This window comes from Electrona antarctica, assembly GCF_951216825.1.
Source record: "Electrona antarctica genome assembly, chromosome: 7".
Taxonomy (NCBI): domain Eukaryota; kingdom Metazoa; phylum Chordata; class Actinopteri; order Myctophiformes; family Myctophidae; genus Electrona; species Electrona antarctica.
In genome coordinates this window covers 32,342,511-32,361,965 of record NC_136812.1, presented here as the reverse complement: position 1 = coordinate 32,361,965, position 19,455 = coordinate 32,342,511, and the positions used below count along the sequence as shown (strand labels likewise).

General features: G+C 42.7%; 1 protein-coding gene across 2 annotated transcripts in view; it reads left to right on the top strand.

Annotated features, from left to right (window-relative positions):
• Window positions 1-19,455, top strand: part of podn (podocan) — a 163,762-nt gene that overhangs the window by 132,725 nt on the left and 11,582 nt on the right. The gene's annotated exons all lie outside the window — the stretch shown is intronic.

Sequence of the window (19,455 nt, the reverse complement as noted above, 5' to 3'; positions counted from 1 at the left end):
GTAGAATTTTCAGTAGGCCTATACATGTGGGGCTTTTAATTATATTGAACATAATCACTTAATTTGGATACACGACGTGAATGCATAGTCCACAAATAGTCTCAAATACAGTTTAATGAAACCATACACAAATATTGCACATAACATTTACATGTTCAACAAACATGTTGATTTCATTTGATGCACAGACCAAGGCAAGCCTTGATTACTGGAAATCTCGTCGATCTGCTTCAGTTCCTAAGCCTTGGTCCAATATTTAGTTCTTCAATCTTCAGCTGGTAGTACTAAGGTCTGGACGCCAATACCTTGTAGCTTTACCACGTCATTAAGAGACACCAGCAGGTGTCTGATGGAGGGGTGAGGAAACTTCAAAATCTCAGGATCCACGAGTAGGGGGCAGAGTTGACGCAGACGTGGCAGATTTATTCCATCAGGGTTCTCCCTCAGAACATCTCTCAGTGAGCTCTTCAGTTGGATCAGAAGATGATCGTTTCTTTGAGTAACTGCAGGATCCGACGAATGTCCCGCTAGATGAATGGAAACAAACACAAGATTCTGAGACATTCTAGATGAGATCAATAATTAATATTATGCTGACGCAGAATTCAAGTCAACAGACTAGCTCGTATAAAAGTATTACCTCTCTTACGACCCAGAAGCGCATCTTTATACGATATGATCGCACCTGGGTTGCTGATGAATGCTGACGCGTTCATACTTCATAGCTATTCGTCATTACCTAATCAAATGTATTACATTTATTAGGTTGTTAAACCCGGATCGTCCAGCTATGAAACTTGCTGCTGATCTTTGTCAGTGGCAGTAAACACTAAACGGATAGTTTCGTTTCACTTCAGTTTCGTGGAAAATGAACCTTGGCTATACTTCCTTATTTTCTGAGCGAGAAAAGTTGAACGACACGCCCCACCACCACTAGTCCGGCTCGAGCGAGCCGTTAAAGCATGGTGACGCGAGGTTACCGTTTGAATAGTCTGAGTTCCCAGAAGTTTTATTTTTCGCCACTAGGGGGGCGACCGTTTGAACCGTCGGGTCCCCGCGTCTCCCGTCCGAGGCCAGGGGTGCTGGCTGGGTATCCTCACAGCAGTGCTCACATATCAAGTTCAACGCTCATGCAACACACCACGAGACTGCAGCTGGGTAGAGTGGTTCTCAAAGTGGGGCCCGGGGACCCCCAGGGGTCCTTGAGGGGGTTCCCCCACCGCCCCCCCTTTTCCCCTCACTGTATATGTTTCTTTTCCCTTTTTACCTCCATTATGATGAATTCCTGTACTGTTCTTTGTCTATATAGAAGTGTCTATTTGTACGTCTCTTAATGTTTTGATGAATTGAACATGGTGGACCCTGTTGTAAACAAGTGTAATGCTTAATTGGGTCGTCCACTCACAGTTAACAGCCTTTGTATTGAGTTTGTGCTTGAAATGTACTGTAATTCTGCAAACTGTTAATAACATTTTCAATCAATCAATCAATCAAAAGGGGTCCCCACTCCCCCCAGCCACAATAAGTTGCATAAAATTAAATTGTACCATTATACCATATAGTATAATATTTGAAAATAGCCATTAGCCAATCAACACGTTTTTTTTAAATGTGGAAAAGAAATTGGAATATTTTTGAAACATTTTAACAACTATTTTGAAATGTTTTTCAAAGTAGAAAAAAATGCAAATAAGTTTAGGGGTAAGATGTGGTGCAAGATAGGGCTCAATGACTATAATGAGAGGAATACAGAATGTCCGACTGTGCTATCACATTCTGTATTTATTTAATGTATTCCTCTCTCTCCCCCACTCTGTTGCAGAGCCTCTAATTCATTCCTTCATCCCACCCAGGATGGACTAGGCCTACTGTAATGCTCTTCGCAGTCGCACCGGTTGAATAGCCTACTTCCCTACTATGATATGGTTACAATATTATGTCCTGAATTTGGGTTTGAGGCCTTCTCAAGCTTGTGCATTGGCTCCCACTAGTGCAATACCTTCAAATCCCTCCATGACCCATATAATCTTCTCCATCCATATAGCTTGCTCACGCTACACTGCCAGTGATTGAAGAAGTCAGCAGTAGGCCTACTCACATGTTTTACATGTTTATACTTTGATGGGGGACATTGTAAGCTTGTAGATCGGCTATTTTCAAATGGCCAAAATATATAGGGCTGAAGTGGTTAATGTATGTTTTGTGATGATAATCTAAATCTACAAAGTAAACTAGTAACTAGAGTTTGCAAATAATTGTAGTAGAGTAAAAGTATAATATTTTCCTCTGAGATGTAGTGGAGCAGAAGCATTTAAGTATCAAACACTGGAAATACTCCAGTAAAATAAAACGTATACAGAATTGTACCTCATTTCAGTAGTTGAGTATTTATTTATTTTTGAGGGGTGCTAGCCCCTCCTATATACAGGTTTAATGTTTGTTTTTAGTTCAATGTTTGTTTTAAAACATGAGTTATACTTTAATATATTAGCGTCCCTCACTTCACACGGGTGTACATTTCTAACACAGGAATGATACTGGCAACATATAGTCCAGGTGTGTTAGATGAATTAGGCTATTACTATTTTTCAACCACAGCTAATGAGACGCAATATCAGTAGAATGAGTTTGGGAATGCCATGAGACAAAACACATACGATTGGTTTTTCTTTTTAGTCACGTGGAATGGGAAATGGTATTTGTCTAATCAGTAACAATGCAGAAGTGGTTAATTGCGACCGAAGGTCGCAGTTTACTATGAAAACCTGAAAAGTGTGGTTGCCGCAATGCGAGTCACACTTGCAAATTAACTACCGGTATGTTGGTACAACACATGGATCTCCATATGTGGAGCTGACTATCATTACCTGGATCTCCATATATGAAGATAACGACACTCACCTCATCAAACCCTGGATAGCCATACATGGTTTGACATACTAGATCTGCAGATATGGAGCCGGCCAGCAACTCTACATCTGACCTCACTGACACCAGATTTAATAGTTTTAACTCCTGCTTCTCAACTGTGCCGTATTAAGAAGCTCTGCTGTTTCAGCACGACCTCACCCTATAGAACAAAGCGGAGATCCGGGCACACTTAAGGTTAAAAAGGAAAAAAAAGACCTCACCTTACTTGGAATGATATCTCAATTACACACATCAGTTGACAAGAGAGAAAGAAGGAACTGAAAATATTTACTATTAAATATAATGGTAAATATTCTTACAACTGCCTGACCCATACGATCTTCTCCACGGTCCACCACACCCTTTCTAGTGCTACACTGCCCAGCTGCTAGCTCTCCTGGAAGTCCATGGGTGACAGGGCTTCCAGTGTTGTGTGCTTTGGAATGCTCTTCTTCAGGGTCTGCACCATTGCACATAATTATGTTGCTTCTGAAAACATTTTTGTCATGTATTTATTTTTCCATTGTATTCACGCTGCCTTATTTACCATTGAAGTTGGCTGTCGTGGTTTCACAGAAACATCAGTACGTTACTTCTTGCAGAAGATCTGTATGGAACCCAAACTACTGAAGAATGCCACTGGGGAGATAGATAGACACGGTAGCCTCCAGCACCACATCAAGATGGATATGGCTGACGAGGCCAGAAGGAAAGAAGCAGATATGCGGCCAGGTTCAGACTTGGCTCTGGGAGTAGGATGTCCCTGCCATGCATACTCCCGTGTCCAGCTGCAGGGAGCGGCGGGCCCCACCATCGAGTGATGTTCTGGGATTAAAGGGGTGAAACATCAAGGAAGGACATGGCTCCCATCTGATCAGACCATCCTGCCACCAACCATTATCAACAAGAGGAACTTGCAACACCTGTATGTAGCTCTAGCAGATTCAGCTTGTTGCATCTTTGATGTTTATTTCACCTGGTATCATTTATCGATTGATCGGGTGACCTGAATGCTGTTTAGATAAAAATGTGTTTATTAAGCAGTACAGATACTATTCAAATAGGAGAAGCATATACCGTTCAATCAGAGACATTCAACTCCCTCACGGGACAGAGCAGAAAGTGGTCCTGAATTACCAATTAACCACTTTTGTGCTACAATTATTTGTCAGTTCTTTGTCATCTTACACTACTTTCGTATTACCAGGTGTGACATGCATGTCGGAAAAAAGCAGATCTACAACCTCAACTCGGGGCATGATGTGAGCTTGTAGCTATTTTCTGAATCATACTCAGCAGTACCATATAGTCATCCATAGTCAGACTCAGCACCAGTCATCCATAGTCACCACTCAGCACCAGTCATCCATAGTCAGTAGGCCACCATATAGTCATCCATAACCAACCATAGCCAGCAGATTTCGAATGCAAGGACAGATCATCTACTAAAAAGTAAACATTGACTACATCAGTCCTCAACTGGTTCCACATTGGGATCTGAATAATTTATTATCATCGTTATCATCGGTGACACAATTTTGTGGTTAAGTGATTACAGAGTTAAAAAAAGTGTTTTTTTAATAACTTTTCCTGGTGTTTAATTGACCAGTTGGGTCATTATGTGATGTAGGCCTATCACATGGATATGTTCATCTTCACCTCTAAATGTAAATACTATAGAGAAAGAGGACAGTGCTTACTTTGCGTGATACTCACAAATCAAATAGGCCTTATTATATAGAGAGTTAAACATAAACAATGATCACATTCCACAAAACAATCTTAATTGTTTAGCACCTAACATTATTTTAAAGTTCTTTGAGATGTTGCAGAGCCATGTCCAGGTCAACCTGGCTTTGGTTTCTAGTTCCGTGGGTGGCTTCACGGATCTTCATTTCACTAAGACCAAGGTTCAAGATCTGGTTGTAGTTTTGAATCAGCTTTTTTGTTTTGTCCTTGTCCATGTATCCTGCAAAATGAAGAAATGTAATTATTGCAAAAGGCAGTTCCCCCCCACAGTTCCCCTATTATTTATTTAAATCAGTACTTCCCAACTGGTTTGAACCGAAATGTCTGACCATTCATTGTGAAACAACATCTATCTTATCTAACTATAAATGGCACCAAGTCACTGTGAGTGTACGTACGTCTGTATGTCTGTAATCCACGTAATCGAGAACCGTTTGCCCCACCGACTTCAAATTCGACACACGCCTTCCACACCCCCACAGGGAGTGCAGTGCCCGGTGTCGAGTCGGTCGGACCCACGGTTGTCCAGAACCACCACAAAAGGCCTCTTGCCGGGCTCAGGACAGGGCCCCTGCCCAGTGTCCATATATGGAGCTGGCCTGTTCTTACATCATTTCTGACGTCTGCATAGACTCCATATTTGGGCAATGGGCATGCCTGACAAAGAACTCCATGGGCATCAAAGGGACACAATATCTGGGTGGGGCATGCAACGGGCACCGCTGTAGAGGCTCCAACGGGCACCGCTCTAGTATCTATAAATGCACCATGTCTCTGTACGTCTGTAATCCACGTAACTCGAGAACCGTTTGCCCCGCCGACTTCAAATTTGACACATGCGTTCCACACCACCACAGGGAGGGCAGTGCCCGGTGTCGAGTCCGTCGCACCCACGGTTGTCCAGAACCAGCACAAAAGCCTCTGCCCAAGCTCTGCACAGGGCCTGCCTGCCCAGGCTCCATATATCGAGCTGGCCCGTTCTGACATCACAATGATACATCTGCATAGTCTCCATATTTGGGCATGCCTGACAAAGAACTCCATATATGGACATAAAAGGGACACAGACATAATAACTGGGTGGGGCATGCATTTCCAACTTGCATCGTTCCAATCTTATATCTTATATCTATAAATATACCAAGTCTCTGTATGTGTGTACGTACGTCTATAATCCACGTAACTCGAGAACCATTCGCCCCACCGACTTCAAATTCGACACACGCGTTCCACACCACCGCAGGGAGTGGCAGTGCCGACTCGAGTGTCGAGTCCGTCGGATAGCCGGTTGTCCAGAAGTTCCAGAACCAGCACAAAAGTCTCTGCCCGGGCTCTGGACAGGGCCCACATGAGCCAATTGAACACACCCGATCACCCCTAGATCTCCATATATCCATAGCTGGCCTGTTCTGACATCACAATGATGTTCTGACATCTGTATAGACTCCATATTTGGGCATGCCTGACAAAGAACTCCATATATGGGCATAAAAGGGACACAGTATACTGTAATAACTGGGTGGACATGCATTTCCAACTTGCATCGTTCCAAGTAGGCCAGTGCCCAACGGGCACCACTCTAGTTATACATAATTATATAAACCTTACCACCAATAAGGTAACATATGATGGGAGCATCATTCTGGTGTGCGTTCATAATAGCTGTTATCAGCCCATCATGGACTGATAAGGCAAACTGACCAAGCAATGCAGAGTACTTAAAATTGTCATTTTAACGACCTCACCGCCCAATGAACTCAGCATGTGTCAAACATGGCTGTCACAGTTACTGAGTTGATCAAATGCAAACTTTTCTTGTTGTCTTTGGAACTAAATAAAACAAGGCTCTGAGTGCGAGATAAACACTGATTTCCTGAGCATTCGTTGTTGCCCGGGTGATAATCTACTATACACTGCAGTATATTATCACCTGTCTTCTGGGTATCACTCAAGTGCAGTGCTCGCTCTAGCCTCTGGAAGCGTTGCAGCCACGTCTCTCTTCCTACAGGGCCCTCGGAGGCAGCTCTTCCTTCAAGGGCCACAGAGGTCGCTGTCAGATTTCCACCCAAGGCTGTAGCCCTGGCCTGTACTGATGCTTGAGACATGCACCTTGATGCTGCCTTGGAAAAGAAAGGACTACTTGGTTTAAACATTATAATAAGAAAACATACTTGAATATTGGCACTTTGTTTTTATTATTTTCTTTCAATGTTTCTTATCTTTATTACATCCAGTATTATCATTATCTAGCTGTTATATTGTATTGTTAGCAAAGTATTGCTGAGCATACCACACCAACATTTTGCTGCTTGTGCTTTGAGTGAGTGACAATAAACAACCCTCTTCAATCTTGAATTTACCTCGCTGTCTCTATGTTGATCCTCAGGGAACAGAGCACTGTTTATAAAATGTAGGAGTTCTCTGTAATGAATCTATGGAAAATTTCACATACATAAAAATTAATCTTCCATGTTGAAAAAAAACGATGTTAACCCATTAAGACTAGAGGCCGATTCCACAACTGCCTTCTAAGTCAGTAGTTCTCAAACGTTTTCGTAATTCCAAAACACTTTAAAGATTTTTCAAAAATAGCAGATGTACAACCTTGCAGTGCTGCACTGTGATGGGCTGTGACTGTGAGTATATACGTATAGGCTATATCTGCTTTTTAAAAAAAATGAATAGCCAAGGCTAAAATCTAAAATGACACGGATGCTTTCTCTGTATTAATTATACATGATGCCAGAAATGTTCATGCCTATTATTTAATGTTTGAATTATGGACCCAATGAGTAGATAATGAACTTGGTGTCGCTCTCCACACCTCTGTTATCCTACCTGATCTGGGTAGTTTTCATCACAGAACATCTGGAGGAGCTGGTAGAACGTGGATAACTTCAGTGGAACCTCGTTTTTCAGAAACACATAAGTGATCTCAGACTGGTTCGTGGTCCCTCTTTGGGTAGGATCCAGTGCAGACAATTCCTCCTCGACTGACCTCAAGAAGGCTGGCTGCCAACCTGCCAGTTCCTCATTGACAGCCAACGAGAACCAGTCCTTATCTTCCTCCTCAGGCAGTGCTTCCTAGATATCCACAAGTAATGTAATTCTTTCTTCAGTCAAGCTATCAACAGCGGCATTCAAAACTCATTGCATTGCAAAAACGTGCTATGACATCTATAATGGTGTGTGGACATGTAGTATACAGTAGAAATGCTATCAATTATTCATTAACCACTTTAACCCGGGCATCCCTATTCTGGGCATGTTCTAGGCAAACATTAGACAAAAAGATCGAGATTTGGCATGGAGGAACACAGGGAAGGAACCAAATATAGACCAGGAGGACCCCAGGAGGACCCCAGGAGGACCCCAGGAGGACCCCAGTCAACAAAGAATATACTGTTGCTGTCGAGCAGAATTTGTTTTTCAATGTTTTCTTTTGAAAATGAATGCCCTTCATCAAACAAGAGTGTCACACAAAAGTAGTGAAAATAGCCAAGGTTTAAAAATGATATATGGTGTAATTGGTAAAGGGAAGTGTTAAAGTGTATGTCTGATATTCAGGGAGACCATCCTGTAATAAATGAAAACCCAGATCTGATCAAATTATGTTTTCTGTGAAATTACACCTGCACACTCACAATAATTAACTTTTTTATAAAACCCATCAGCTGAATGGACAAAATTATACGTATTTCTATCATGATATAGACGTAAATCATAGAACTGACCTGCTCTGCAGCCTCTAATACATTTGCTGTTGCAGACTCTGTCCTTAGATAAACCTTTTGATGAATGTAGGATAGAGAGCGGTCACCAGATGGCGCTGTAACACACAATCTGTTAGGGGCCTGGGGAGAGAGCGATAAACGAGGTCAGTGAAACTCTTTTGCATGTAACAAAATTGGTGTATTTGCTCATTTTCATATGTGCATAATTTATAAACAAAACATCCAGAGTGACAAATTACCCAATTTACAAGTTCACCTTTTACCTGGTCGAGTGCAGCCTGAAGCACTGGACCCACTCCATCCTCGATTTGTCTGGGAGACATTATGAGGTCTTGCTTGGCTGGGGATTCATTCAAAATGTCCCCTGTGGCTCCAGGGGGGTTTGCTTGTTTGTTTGATATAGAGATGTCTTTTGTGGCTCTGTTCAGTTAAAGAAACATGCTGCGTTATTTGAATAAGCGTGGCTGGGGAATAACAGCTTTTGGCATTACACCGCTAATCTGTTAAAGTTCAGCATAGAATTACTAAATATTAAATTACTTGGATAGCACTGTATAAAAAAGTCAAACACAAAGAAAGCAGACAGCATAACTAGGCAACTTGAAAGTAGTGTGTAGAGGATATTGGAAATTCGGAAAATTACAGCCTGGGATCTTGATTTCATTTAACCTCATTATGGATTTAGGCATTGAAGTAACCTGAACTGAGTCTAAGGCCACACTTCACAAGTCATCCATCATCCCTTCCTGTCTCCTTAACTGTTTAGAGTTCCAGTGCTTCGTGGCTGATCACGTTTCTAACACTAGTGTTGATTTTGACAGCAAATGTATATTTTAGTTTAGTCATAGTCCTTTGAATAAAACTTAATTTAGTTTTAGTCATATTGTAGTCATCTGAAATTTTTGTCGACTAAATATAAGATTTTAGTCGACTAAATCTGTATTTTGGCTGGACTGAATGCAATTCCCATAATGGCTCGTCATAATGGCTGATTTTACACTTGGTTGCATGCTGAAAATAGCCGATCTACAAGCTCACAGTGCATCGTGAGCTTGTAGATCTAGTAGATGCTATTTCAGCATACAACCAAGCATAACATGACTTGTCTTATACTGGATCTCTTCTCCACTAGTCCCTCCCTAACATTTAGTCTAGTTTCAATTTGTTGACAAAATTGTCAGTAACGTCATCATAGCTTAGTTTTTATTTTGTTTTTATTTCGCTCCTATAGTGAAAACAGAAAAACAGAAAACAGAAAACATTTTTAATATAGTTTAGTCGACGAAATCAACACTGTCTAACACAGTTTCTTACACTCTCAGAGTTAAATTGACGGGTGTCAGAGTTAAATTGCAGCACCTGGCATGGCATGGCATGGTGAGAGTGACCTCATCAGTGCAAAAAAAAACTGTAAAGTACAAACAGGGTCATGGCCAGCCTTGTCGTACTCACCCCACTGGCCCCTCAATGAATTGCTTGACCTGTTTGCCGCCTATGATCTTGACAACAAGTCTGGGAATTGCATTCAGTCCAGAAGTATTTCTCTCAGCCATGGTGCGGGTGATGTGATCGGGAGTCCCTTGAGAAAGAGAGGGACAGAGAGAGAAAGAGACTGGCAGGCAGGCAGGCAGGCAGGCAGGCAGGCAGGCAGACAGACAGACAGACAGACAGACAGACAGACAGACAGACAGACAGACAGACAGACAGACAGACAGACAGACAGACAGACAGACAGACAGACAGACAGACAGACAGACAGACAGACAGACAGACAGACAGACAGCAGATACATCAATCAAGCAGAGGAAGGCTGGCTCCAATCTCCATTCAAGTGATAAGCGTTAAAGTAAAAAATGGCCTGACTGTATCATTGAAATCTTTCTTACATGACTCCATTACAGTGGCAACGACAGACATAAACCATTACATGCAGATTAAAGGTTATCTCCCCAGTTTCCCCAAGTCTAAATGAAAATGATTATTATCACAGTAGCTGGGTTAAATCATAGAATAACTTATACTCACATATACGATCAGTCCATGGTCAGTGAAAACATCATTTGTCTTTGGAGATTGTACTGATAAAGATATCCTAACTCATGGTGTCACAGCTAATCATACGTACCCTGTTTGTGTTTGGTGTCGTTCACCTGGAGAACATCTTCCCAAGGTGTCTCACAAGTCACAAGGTGTGTGTGTGTGTGTGTGTGTGTGTGTGTGTGCGTGCGTGCGTGCGTGCGTGCGTGCGTGCGTGCGTGCGTGCGTGCGTGCGTGCGTGCGTGCATGCTCATTCTGCACCATGGTTACCCATCTCGCCCCACCCTTGAGTTGCAACATAAACCCCTACGGCGCACAAGTGTAGGGCACACAGAGCTCTTTAAGCACACAGACAGACAGCTGTGATTTATGGCTGTGTTTGAATGGAGTCGGACTGCATCAGCATTAAATGATGAAAGTGGCGGGGCACAGGGTTGGGGAAAGATATGGAGGAGAGACATTGATTAACAGTTGAATTTGAAGACAAAATCGCTGCCCTATAGAATGAAACCTGACAGGAGAAATAGCATGTGTTCATTCTACAACTGTCAAGGGAATCACCTGGCAGAAGGAAAACTATGTTAACTTTAATTTAATAAAATCTTTAATTGGAATGAGCTCCCTAATTAAATGTCTACTAACGATAAGGATAATCTGCACGATAAGTGGTCTGAGTGGAGATACAGGGCCTAATAACATTAATTACACTATACCTTAAGGAAATCTCTGTAAATCATTATGTTCTATAACCTTGTAATCGTTTTTCAGAGCACAAAGCTCTGGGCTGGCTCTGGCATGGGGCCAGAACCAGCCAGGCTTTAAGGATGCTGGCATTCCTCACAGAGGAGGTAAGGTAGGTTTGATTTGCAAGAATTAAGCTACAAACGGTCTTAATAAGTGTGTAAATGACTGCTCCATCTTTAGCACATTATCAGTCTCTACACGAGTCACGACTGACTGACACTAGTCTAAATGGCCTGATGTGATTGAAGTGTGAAAGTCAGACATGAAGTATCTTAATCATCAAACATTTGGTGGATGAAGGATCATGTTTCTAGTCAGAGGAAAAGATGCGTTTCATATCAACCAATAAAGGGATTGTGTACTGATGGTGGAAAAATCTGTGAAATGATTCACAAACATGGCCAGTCTGTGCTCACATGATATTTCATGTCAGTTCGGGAAGTCCAGGATGCCATGGCTGGCACTGAAAAGACATGATGTTAAAGTTTCATTAGCCTGGATCCAGCCCATAGACCCACTCTCTGAGTGGACTGCGTCTCTTGAAGAAGCTTCAGAGTCTGATAATCAGGCTGAAGTTTCATTGCATTTAGCTGACGACGTGAGTATAGTACAGACCAGTCGTGTTTAGCATGGGTACCTGGGGCCAAGGGGGCTATTTCCATTGTGGTCCTCTTCAGAAATAAACACTAACCAATATAACAAACAAAAACACAACAATACATCAGCCAGATATCCCCAAATGTGCAGTCAATGCATTTAACCTATTTTAAATAAAATGCTATGTACCCTGTAGCACTGCCCCTTTAAGGGTTGTGCATAAAGGAGTGACCAGGTTTGAGGCCTCATGTTTGTCCAGAAGCCTGATGAGGCATGAGGTGTACAGCCCAAGGGGCCAGTGAGGCTATTCAACGTTGAAGCTCTAGGTCCTAGTGGTAGGAGGAGGGACTACAGGCGGACCCGTGGATTCATGACCGGGAAACCCCGTGCAGCTGGGCTTTAACATTGAGCGCTCGGTTGCCCTACGTCACCCAGGACCTCAAAGTTGAGGTCCGGGGAGGGACTTCCGGCAGTCTTCCGGGTGCTTCAAAACGCCACTGAGCAACTTCCACTGACATGAATAGCTGGGGGGGCGGAGCTTCGCGCCAGTTCAGTCTCTATTATATATATACTCTATGGTACAGCCTAGTATTTGAATCAAAGCATGTTGATGCTTTGATTCATTTTGGCTTCATATATTTTATTGCATTTACAGAGTTCTGCAGGTATGTTTTGCGAGGGGGAGCTGCCTGGAACGCTGCCAGAGTTTTAAGAGGGTTTTTGACATGGGGACAATGTTAGCCAATTGTTAGCCTAATTTATCCTCTAATAATAATAATAATAATAATAATAATAATAATAATAATAATAATAATAATAATAATAATAATAATAATAATAATAATAATAATGGATTGCATTTGTATAGCGCTTTTCTATGCACTACATGCCTATACTCAAAGCACTTTACAATGGTCCATTCATTCATACATGGTCACGAGGTGAAGCAGCGAACAGTCAACGCAAAATAGTGTCCTCACTTCCCACATTCACACACCAATGGTGGCAACCACTGGAGGCAAGGTGGGGTTCAGTGTCTTGCCCAAGGACACTTTGACATGTAGACAGGAGGAGCCGGGATTCGTACCGCCGACCCACGGGTCATTGGACCACCTGCTTTACCTCCTGAGCCACAGCCGCCCTCATCCTCTGTACTCCCAGCGCTTCCAGGTCATTTCCTGTTTTAACCACATATTCAGTGGGAGCCTTGAGTATACTGACTGGCTAGGTTTTGGTATTTTGTTCTATTTTAGTTATCTTTGCTATATTTTGTAATTCATTTCTATTATGAATTGTGATCTATTCTATTGTAGGAGAACAACTAACCTAACCTGTTTTTCCCACTGTGCTATATTGCATTTGAGACTGGGTTTTACCAGATTGTTTGTTTGCAGCTTTCTTATCTATTATGTAGGAGAGGTTGCCGCACAACAAATGACAGCAAATTTACCAAAGCAGCTAGCATTCAATTATAAAATAATTTTCACCATGATTTGTCATATTGATGGATACATCACTATTCAATTGTTTTCCTGATTAACGCCTGAGGGAAAAGTCTACGTAACGTATGCTGAGAGGACATCATAGAAAACCTTAGCTTCAGACTTCAAAGGATGCTAACGTCCCACCAAAAACAGTAACAACTGAAACTTAGTAAGTACACTTTTGCCCAGATTAACCACTTGAACTATACTGTATAGGCTACCGGTATATTGGAGTCTCGCAGGGCGCTATTAGGCCCGGTTTTATTTTTTTTGCTCCAGAATAGAGACAATCAGGAAGACATGAAATATTGCTCTGAACCATTTCATAACTGTTCAGTTCTGATTTGTCAGGATCTATTCTACTGCAGCGCTGTTAGGGCCGATTCATACTCCTATTTTACCGCTGTTTCGGCGCTGTAGTGCCGAAATGATTTCGGCTCGTCAGAAATTTTCAGTAGCACCGAAGAGCCGACTTTAGGACGGTACCCGCCCCCCCGAACCTCAAATGACGTCACATTGTAGGCTCTACAGCGCCGAACCGACTTTTATTCGGCTCTAAAATAGGAGTATGAATCGCGCCTTAGCCTCATTTATGCGCTCAGCTGAGGGATCTGTGTGCACAGGCCTTAATTGATTAGCAGCCCAATTAAACAGCAAGGATAGAAAGAGAAGGTGACAGAATCACTGTGCCCTCCCCTCATTCTGAGTAATTCTTTCACGGAGGGTCTAAATCGGGTTTGCCTTGGACCAATAATGGATGTCTAAACATGGACCCAAAAGCCAGATCAATCCCTCTGTCCAGATAAAGCAGACAAATTATACAATGTGATAAGACAAAGAAACTAGAAAGAAATACCTGTTGCTGTTTTGTGTGTGTGTGTGTGTGTGTGTGTCCTGGAGTGGGACATTTGTGATCAGGATTAAGGTTAGTGGAAACAAACTTGCGTGTATGATTGAGTTATACTGTTATACAGTTTGTGTATACAGTCTGCTTGATTTCCATGATTTCTTTAAGATTTTGGGGGCGCTTGAAAAGGACAAAATCGTAGATAAATGCAGGAATGATGAATTTGTTCTCTAATGGGGTTTCTCTCTGTCATTAGCCTTTGGTTGTGTGCAAATGATGCGTTGGATTAAACAATGGGACCAGAACATGGCAGGTACTGCATCTCCTGACTGGCTGTGGGCAGAGACACATTGATCAAAGCGTCACGTCCAGGATCTCTAGCACTCCTGCCGAGCTGCAGGTCATCCATCACCACAGCCTCCTCTGGAGCACAGGGAAGTGTCATTTCACATTTTTATAAATGCCTCCTGCTCAATATACCTGCCCTGAGAATCATGGCAACTTGTAATGTCCTTGGCTTGGACATCTATTATTATACAATTTAGGCATTTAGCAAACGCTCTTAATCAGAGCGATTTACAGTAAGCAAGAAAGAACATGGTAAAACAATGCATAAAAACTTTAAAAAGTCATTATGAATCATACTTAAGCTAAGAACCTAACAGTGGAAAATCTAATGAAACTATGTGCATACCATACACTATAGAGTGCTATGTTTACATAAAATGCTATCAATGTTACATTATGTTGAGCCTATGCATGCATACACCCGTACGCCGGGCTAATGGAGTTTGAAGAGGTGGGTTTTCAAACTACGGCGGAAGATTGGGAGTGAGTCTGCAGTTCTGATTGCAATGGGAAGTGCATTCCATAGTTTAGGAGCCAGAAGTCATGAAGTCAGAAGTCATGTGACTCCTCACGGGTCACATGACTCGTGAGGAGTGTTGTCCTGGCGTTTTTAGCAAACGTACTTTCAGCTTCCCTGTGTCGGCTGATCTGAGCGAGCAGTAGGGTTCGTAGGGTCCGATCAGACTTGCAAGATATGGGGGTGCCATACCTTTGGTTGCTTTGAATGCCAGCATCAGAGTTTTGTACTCTTGTACTTTTGTGCGGGCGGCGACCGGGAGCCAATGAAGGGAACAGAGAAGGGGGGAGACGTGAGAATTTTGGCAGGTTGAAGACGAAGCGAGCTGCAGCATTTTGGATCAATTGGAGATGCTGAAGTGCGCATGCTGGTAGTCCAGTAAGGAGGGAGTTACAATAGTCACATATGACTGATGTCTGGATAAGGAGCTGGGCTGACTCCTGGGTGAGGAAGGGTCTAATTCGTCAAATGTTATAGAGTTACAGGATCGAGTGACCGCTGTAATGTGTGCTTTGAATGAGAGCTGACTGTCCAGGACAACCGAACAGATACAGTATAGATACGGTAGATTTTGAGCAGAGATTTAGTGTACAGGGAGAAAAGGAGGGGGCCAAGTACAGATCCCTGCGGGACCCCAGTTAGGAGGGTTCGGGGGGGATGAAAGCAAACCTTGGTAGGTCTGGTCGGTTAGGTAGGAGGAGAACCACTTTAGTGCCACCCGGCGATGCCTAGATCAGCTAGGGTGTCTAGGAGCATCTGGTGGTTCACTGTGTCAAATTATGTTGACAGGTCTAGAAGAATCAGGACTGCAGCCTGGGCAGCATGTAGTGCTTCTGTGACTGAAGGAGTGCAGTTTCTCAGAGAGATTATATCCATCATATTTGAGTATTTTATTTTGTTTGGGAAAGGTTTAGCAGGGGTTCCCATATATTTTCAATACGAGACCCAAAACAGAAATGTGGTGTCTCCTCAGGACCCAAAGGTACACAAATACATTATAGCCTAACTAATGAATGAATATGAATTAATCACTTAAGCCCTTTTTCAAAATGAGTGAAAATAGCTGGAAAATACTGGAAAATCTTTTTGAAAACTTCTTAGTGTTTTGACTTAATTTCTGAAAATGTTTCGATTTAGTTTTTCTTTTAATTCACTCGCAAGTCGCAACCCTTGACAATGGGTCTGAATCTTTTGTTTAGGAACCACTGGTGTATATTTTCTATTGTAATTACAGTATCACATAGTACCTTAGCAGCAGTCAATGCAAGCTGGACACACAGGATACAAAGTTTTACCGTTGTCTGTTTAAGTCTAGTCATTGATGACTGAACACATCAGTGGCTCTGAGAAGCTTAACCTGCTTGATGGCAGTATCATTATTCAAAGAGCTCTGTGTGTGTAACCTTCACAAATGGCAGCCACCATCCATTTACAATCTTGGTCCTGGACAGAAAATATCTGCCGCAGTAAGACTTGAGCCTTTGGTGTGAACCGTTAAAGTCACTGAGCCATGCACCTGCTGTCCTGCTGAAGGTCAGACTGCTTGTTTCTCCCAACTGTAATACAACTTCAGCTGAAATATTACATTGTTCCAGACCGCATCTGTCGCATAAAATATCAGGAACGTTATGTAATCGAATCATTGTGGATCTCAGGATCCACATATGAGGGGTGTGGCTTGATTGCGGATCTGGTACTTCATGTGTCACCCCACCCCACACCGCCCACTTGTACCACCGTTTCCACTATAAGGAATGGGTGGTGTGGTGCTAAAGCTGTAGTCAAAGTCGGGCTCCACATCTGGGTAAGGTTGTAGCCCCTTGACTTCCATTTCAAATTTGCCTAAGTGGCTAAAATCATTTAGCCACTTAGGCTAAATGATTAGCCTAAGTGCTAATCAGCACACACCTGTGATAAGAGGTGTGTCCAGAAGAATATGCTATTTTATATTTAGACCAATATACTTAATGGGTTAACGGTTCACACCAACTCCCACATCTACATGTAAAAGTGTACCTGAGCAAGGCACTTAACCCCTAACAGCACCCCCACAAGCGCATCATGACCATCTGAGCATCCATCAACTGGGTGAAGCTGAAACTGATCCACCTTCCCCCTGCACGGGATTAACACAGATCCCCCCTTGCAGAGCCATGCTGAAAAAAGCAATTTGGCTGTGTTTATGTTCAGGACAATAGTGAACAGTTCAAACAGGCAGGTGACCAGCATACGCGGGACAGCAGATCAAGTTTGGCAGGCTGTGCGATGTCGATGCCTCTCTATTAAAAAATGTGGTGTCAAACACGATGGGTGGAGAGCGCCTGCCCTTCAGGGCTGAGGCGTTGCCCGACACCTCTCTGCACACTGACCCCTGTGTTAAAATGCAAATTGGTTTTCTCTGAACACTACACGGTGGATAGGGGAGGACCTGTAGTATTCACCTGTTATTGTTTAGTTTCACCCAGCAAGCAATAAGCAGCACAAAGGTTACATTTTCACATCCTGTACTGTATCTTCAACCACAACCTGGCATCCCTTATCCCCATGCCATTATAGGCGGGGGGAAATTATTATAAAAATGCCATATCAAACCTAGTGACCATATTCTGCATGGGCTGAACATTCAGCAAAAATAGCTGATTTAGTATTTTCAGTGAAATGAATTCGGTGTAGAGGGAAAAAATGAGGGGGCCAAGTATAGACCCCTGAGGGACTCTGGTCACCAAAGATGACCAAAGCCAGGATTTACGTGGTCGAGTGGGTAAAGATCTCCCTCATCAATGATCTCCACACGGAGATACTCTATTATTGCCAATGTGCCACATAAAAACCTTTATTTTTTAGAAGTACTTGGGATGCTCAGCATGTGTGAAGATCTCTTGAAAGGTTTCTCATCAAAGGACTGGCAACAAGCTTGAGATTGAGTTATTACCAAAAAGCCTTTAAGGACAGCAGATGAAAGCAGCTTATTAGCAGTGGTGGAAAGTAACTAATAAGTCTACATTTACTCAAGTACTGTACTTGATTTTTACTTTTCTTGAATGTTTTCATTTTTGATACAAAAAAACCCAAACAAAAAACAAATCGATTACTGACGACTAAAGATATCTCAATACTATTTTCACCAACAAGTTCCTTAAACCTTCTTCTTCAATATCCAATATTACCGTAATCTCAACCTCATAAGACCATACTAAAACTAGAAAAAGTGCCCTTCTGGGCACAGGTCTCCACCAGGAGGATAGGAGTGTGTGTGTGATGTTTGGCACATGTTTAGGAGCAATATAAACGTGTGTGTGACAAGGCTTGGCCTGTTGTAGCGCCAACATGAGGCTGATTTGAAAACTGTCAAGTGGCATTTCTTCCAAAGCCTAGTGGGAATATGCATGCACATTTCAGCACAATCGGACACTGCGTTGAGTAGTTGTGGCGATTTGTACAAAACGGGCTACTCCTGAAAAGTTTAGAAGCCAATCGTAGCCAATGAGGGTGGATTATGAGAAATCAAACAAACCCATCTTGATCACATGACTATGAAGAGCATGTGTACCGATTTGCGTGAAATTTGGATACAATCTGAAGGAGTAATATTAGAAAATGTGTTTTACATATGTCGGCCTCCTGGTGGTGCTATAAAGAGCAGATGTGAAAAATTCCAGGCAAAGGTTTTTCCTTGGCCTCTAGGGAGTTGGCATACAAAGTTATCCACAGATCCGTGCAGTTAGAGGTAAAAACACTTTTCGGCCAGTTATAGCGCCACCATGAGGCTGAGTTGAAAATGTTCATGTGGCATTTCTTCCTCGGCCTAGTGGGAATGTGCGTGCACAATTTCACGGAAATCACACCATGTGTTCATGATTTGCAGCATTTTGTTTGAAACTGAGCACTCCTGCAAACTTTGGAAGCCAATCTTAGCCAATCAGGATGGAGTCTGAGAAATCTGAAAGACCCGTTTCGTTGAATGGCTCTAGAGAGACTGTGTACCAATTTGCGTGATGTTTGGACAAAATCTGTAGGTGTACTGTCCAAAAACTTGTTTTGCACAAAGCGGCCTCCTGGTGGCGCTATAACAGGCCGTTCTGGAAATGTTGGGGCAGAGGTTCATCGTTGGCATCCAGGGAGTGTGTGTGCAAAATGTGGCATCGACCGGGTTAACGGTGCCGGAGATTAGCTGTTCACAGACGGAAGGACGGACGGACGGACGGACGGACACACGGACGGACGGACGGAGTGCAAAACATACTCTCTCCCCACAATAAGACTTAATTGGCTTCATTGGCACCATTTGCATACATTTCTAAGATAAATCGGATACAGAATTATTGCCTCTTTCTACCCCAATAATACAATAATTTGGTCCAAACCGCAACCGCAAAAGGCTAGTCACAAAATGTACGTACCCTGATAAAGGAAAAAATAAGTACCCAACAATTACAGTACATTCTGATGGTGCTGTTTGTGCTATTGAGATACAGCCTGACTGCCATA